This window comes from Cornus florida, unplaced genomic scaffold (genome assembly GCF_030987335.1).
Source record: "Cornus florida cultivar Cherokee Brave unplaced genomic scaffold, ASM3098733v1 CherokeeBrave_3.0.0_Hap2_Chr06, whole genome shotgun sequence".
NCBI classification, from domain to species: domain Eukaryota; kingdom Viridiplantae; phylum Streptophyta; class Magnoliopsida; order Cornales; family Cornaceae; genus Cornus; species Cornus florida.
The window spans coordinates 13,718,065-13,724,145 of NW_026775576.1; positions in this window are offsets into that span (position 1 = coordinate 13,718,065).

The following is a 6,081-nucleotide window of genomic DNA, read 5'->3' on the forward strand; positions in this document are numbered from 1 at the left end:
CTCCACATACAATGATCCATTTCTCCTCAATTATCAACAAGATAGGAAATAAATGGCCACGACAAGGACCGATGCTTGAACACGAAATTTAAACAGGATAAGAGCCTCAACAAGCGCTTCACAACTAAACTAAAACTAAATTTAACATATGCACAATATTCACAACTCGAAACTAGAAGTCACGAGACTTACCTGGGGTCCTCTAGACTTACAATTTGCTAGCATTCCCCCGGCGAGCTTCGAGTCCCTAGAATCTTACAACACTTAAAACATTGAGATGGTCAAAATACACAAGAAATATTCACAAGACACAATATTCACAATCAAACTAAAATTAACCCTAGAACTTTGGTGGCTAAACCGTTTGCAGTCCCCGACAACGGCGCCAAAAATTGATCGGTTGGTCAATCATACATTAACCTTCGCAATAGCATGAATCATTGTAAAATAGGGCTATTGGTCAGGTAAGTCGAACCACTGGGACTGCGCTAGTCTAAGGCAACCTAAATGTCTAGAATCATTCTTAGAATGATAAGGGGTAATAAGGGTTTGTTTGTTTGTCACTAAACTAGAAATGTAAAGATGCATAAACTAGTAGATTACAAGGAATGTAAAGAAGTGAGATACAAGTAGAAAAGACTAGGGAGATGAATCCATTACCTACTCTATTAACATGCTAGTATGTGGTTAACTTGGGAAACAAATTAGATATATGGCGATGATATGTAGCAATACAAAATTACTACACTATCTCCAAGAATTTCATAGAATCAAGATTTAAGCATAATCCCTCAAAGTTATACATGCTTGACTACCTAAATGAAATTGTAGCTTCACATATTCACTAAGTTAGGGACTATCAAACCCCTCAATAATTATGGTGATAGCACATGGAGCTAAGAATCAAGAATAAATCCATCAAAGGGGGACCCTAAGCTATGGACTAACAAGATTCTCAAATACATGCTAATAAAAACACTTTCACAATCTTGTTTCCATTGTCACTATGGAAATGAAAGCAATACAACCATGAGAACATACACTCTAAGAGAAGATAATATATTCAACATGGTCATTTATAAGAGTTTATGTTCATTACATCAAATACAAGCTCTAGACCATGAAAGTGCCATATATATACATATTTCCCAAGATTAAACCAAAACTAAGACATGCTTACAAAGTAGGGCTTCATCACCTCCCTAGATAGGGAGTTAGTTACCCATTGCCAAGCTAGAAGAAGGAAGAAGCTCCATCTTCATGGCCATTTTCGTGCAACCTTCTTAGAGCTTGAAGAACACCTTTTTTGCTCTCTTCTCTCTCCTCTATCTTCCCAAAAATAAAGCTTAATGTAAATGTGTGGCTCTCCCCTCTTTATCTAGATAAGAAATCCACCCAAAAAGCCCTCTCTCTCCTCCAAGAAACATCCCCAACCAACTCATAAAGGAGGGCTTCCGAAGTAGGTAAAATCTGAGCACAAGTGGGCTGAGTCATGTAGAATTCTGCCCTAATTTCGAGTGCTCGAAATAGGGCCTCGAGCACTCGAAAATTGGGCAAAATGCCCTATGCTTGGTTTGCTCTGCCCAGACCTACTTTGGTAAAACGGCCATAACTTTGCGCTCCAAACTCTGAATGATGAACCGTTTGAAGATTTAGAAAGTTAATTCAGATATTTAAATACCTTATGTTTTGGTGGAGATCCAATTCTCAAGGATGGTTGGTCGAAAATGAAGATCAAGGCAGAATTTCATTGCTGCCAGGCAGTTCTGCGCACCTCTGGTAACAAGGCCATAACTCTCTGCTCTGAGCTCCGAATGACAAACCGTTTGAAGATTTGGAAAGCTAATTCAGAGATATAAATCTTTGATGGTATGAGAGAAGTCCAGTTCTTGAGTTTGCTAGGTCGAAATGGTGAGCAAAGTCCTGACTCCACTGCTGCCAGAAATTCAGCCTTGTGCCTTTTGATGGTCTAAAATCCACAAAGTCTTATTTGTACTCCTTTTTGGCAAAAGGACCTGAAAATATATAAAAACACACAAATGGGGATAATCTACATAAAATAAGCAAACAATGGACTTAAATAAGGCAATTAAGGGCGCTTGAATATGCAATATTCGGCGCTTATCAAACCTTCAATCGATCCAACTTCAAAGTTTGATTGATCTCATGCATCAACACTTAGAAAATTTTTAAGCCAGCATAAACCTGCATATTTCAGCCCTCTGTCTGATCGATCGAAAACATTTCAAGATTGATCTGAAGTTCTTCGATCGATCCAACTTCCAAGTTCGATCGATCTTCAAGTTCCAACACTTAGCCAAATTTTTGAACTAGAAACCTGCATATTTTTACTCTCTGTCTGATCGATCAAACTCTTGTCCCGATCGATCTCAGTTCTCCATTTCATTGTTTGACTTTGTTTTGACATTTTCAATTTTCAAAAATCCAAAAATATTTTTATTTTATTTTATTTCTCAAAAATTCAAAAATATTTTCTATTTTTTAATTTTAATTTCATTTTTAATTTCTAATTTTATTTTGTTTATTTTAAAATAAATAAATAAATAAAAATATATATATATATTTCAAAAATCAAGTTCAATCGATTTGAAGTCTCAGTTCGATCGATTGAACTAATCGGGAAATGTTTTTAAAATAGACCTGGAAGGTCTTAAGATTGATCATTTAGATCGATCCAACCTTCCAAACCCTTGCTTCCCTCATCGCCACTGTGCACTCTCCATTTTCCTCATCTCCGGTGAACCTCCGGCAACATCAAGCTCACCCCGAATCTCTCTATCTCTTCATCGCACCTCGGATTTCATCTTTCCCTCTTCGCATCCACTTCTCTCCTTCGATTGAGGTAAGATCTGAGGCTTCATTTAGGTTTTGAAGCTTAGATTTTATACATAGATGCTTTATATGTTCAATCCATGCCATTTTCATGATAAATTCGCCATTATTGAGCTTCGAAGCACTGAATTTACATGTTTATATATATATGTATATGCTTCGTATGTATATATATGTGATTCATCTATCTTTGGGAGGATGGGCCATGATTGGGTGATGATTATTGTTGATTTGTTGTGTTGATGGGCCCACGAACACGTTCGTGTGGGCCCCGTACTTCCAAAGTCACAGATCTGTGACTGTTTACATTCATCGCATAGTTCAATCGATCGAACTTCAATCTCAGATCGATCTTGAGAGATCGATCGAACTCATACCTCAGATCGATTGAAGTTTTGAGATCGATCTCAAACCTTTTTGTGATCGATCGAACTTCACAGATCTCACCCACACACTTCATTCATCATGCCTTATGTTTATGCTATCTCATATATGCCCAATACTTGTGATATTCTACATTCGATGCATTTCATACTTACATTGTTTAGCATGTTTCATATCTTGTCACTTGCATAGATTCATGTCATCTATACGATTTATCTATCTTATTTGACATGCATGTTTCTATTTCCTGCTTTCAATTCTTAATTCTGGTACTAACTCCCTATGCAAGTTTTTAAATTATTTTTCAAGCTATGACTAAATGCAAGACTGTTGCCAAGAGGCAAGACGGGCCTCAGAGACATATCAAACCACGGCTAAAGGAGCCAGCAGAGCCCTCTCATGCACAGAAGGAGCCAGTATAGCCTACTCCACCTCAGTCACCTGCTCATGAGGCTGAGGATGACCATATTCCACCACCTCTGCAGCTCTGCCTGCATTTACACCATCACCATCTCCACCACATGCTGGAGCTGAGCATTCACCAGTACCATCTCCAATACGCCAGCCAGCTCAGGAGTGTGATAGGCCCACGCCTAGATATACGCATATGGCAGTCGACCATAAGTCGGTGTTCGACACAGCCTTTTTTTCCAGATCGGTGCTGACCCGATCAGCTTACCACGACATCATTCAGAGGGGCCTTGCAGCTATTCTTGCCCCAGTTACAGAGCCAGTCTACCCGCGGCTGGTACGGTTGTTCTTCCAGAACCTCTGACCATCCCCGCGTACCACAGCAAAGCTACTCACTACTATAGATGGCCATCAGATCACTATCACTGTGGACTCGCTACCCCGCTTTTGCCATTATCCACACAGATGCCCTCCGGAGCTACAGGAGTTATATCCGAGGCTATACAAGCCTTCTTATGCCGACATGGCAGTGTTTCTTACAGGTCACCATGCCGATGGCGAGACTTTTGCCACCCGCACATTCCTTCCAAATGACCTATGGTTCTTCGATTCCATTCTCTTTCGGAATATATATATGGCCGGGCGCAAGATCCAGTGGAGAGGAGACTATCTGATAGCCCTCTACGCTTTCTACACGGGCCACTAGGTATCTATTCCCGCGCTCATCTGGAGTGTGATTAGGAAGCTATTTGATAAGTATATTAGTAAGGAGATGCCCGAACGGGCTAAGTTTCTCCCATTCGTCCACCTCATCACCCAAATTCTTATCGACCAGCGCTACCCTATTCATCCTTGAGAACACCTTGAAAAGAGCTTCCTGACACTTCTTAAAGAAAGACTGGACTAAGAGCTACAATGCCATCATTACTAGCCTACAGGACCACACGGTAGTGGCTATAGAGGAGCTAGAGGCTGAGGAGGCAGAGGCAGCAGTAGTAGATCCCGCAGCAGACGACGCACCAGTCGATCCAGCTACCGAGCATATAGACATCGATTTAGAGTGCCCTGTAGACGCTACAGAGCAGCACTCTCCAGCTGGGTCGCCCATTCATGACCAGGAGCAGACTCAGGAGTTTTCTTCTGATTCATCTATGCCTGAGGCTCCAGATCAGACCCCCGACTTTGGAGTACGCCTGTAGACTCTTGAGGATGTTGTTATTGCTATATGAGCTGATCTTACGGCCCACAGAGCAGATTTTGCTACCTTCCGTATGGATGTCGATACTATGTTCTGAGATCTATCCAGAGATATCCTCGGAGCCTGACCTGCCCGTCCTGCCTCATCGGCCTGAGTTCCCAGTTCCTTCTATCTTTTGATCCATCTCTGCTCACTGATCTCTATTTTTGTCACTGTACAGTACTATTATGTTTACAGCCGGTTTGTCGGCTTTGATATTTCTATTGTACCTACACTTTATTTGTTTTATATATCTATTTTTGCTATGGATGTCATATATTATATTCTCATATCTGTATGTTTGACTCCATCAGGTGCATCATAATGATTTCAGTGAAAGAGTGCTACCCGATTTTCAAGACCACCCTTATACCTCTCTCACTGCTTTATTTCATTTACACTTGCATGTCCACTATGCACTAATTATCTCATTTTGTTATCTGATGAGTTTATCCAAGTGCCAACTTTCAGGACCACAGTTCATCCCAAGTTTGGGGGGACCATGCCACCCATTTAGGATACTTCAGTCCTGATCATTCTATGCTTTAGTTGACTAGTATACTCTTTCCTTTGTTCTCCTTGCACATTGAGGACATTATGCCATTTAAGTTTGGGGGAATGGTGCTTTGTAGTGTTAGTTTTAAATTCAAAATTTTGAGCATGACTTGTGTATTTGAGGGGTATTTCTATAATTGGTCCATATCTAGCTATGATTTTGATCTTTTGAGGACTATAATGCTTAAAATTTAAAAATTGATTGACTTAAGAGTCCAATACTCCTTGTATGCCTTATGGAAGCCATTTAGGAGTAAATTTTTTCGAAAGATTGATATCTTGCTTGCACTTGTTGTCCACATCATCTTGATTTTATGATTGTTTTGAGATTTATTATAGGATTCTACACTAGCACCGATGCACACTAGCATTCATTTGTGGGGTACATGCTTTGTTGATTGTTGAATTGGTTATATCCCAATTGAACTAGTAGTGCATTGAAAGCTTTCATTCTTGATAAAGGTGGATAACAACCCCTTTTCACTAAGTAGCCGGGATTCTAGCCTCATCAAGCACTGAACTTCTCCCGCCGAAAGGTGGAGGGCCCAAACTCTAGGTTAAGAATTGTTAAAAAAAAAAAAAAAAAAAAAAAAAAAAAAAAAAAAAAAAAAAAGTGATAAAAAAAAAGTGAGGACTTCTCC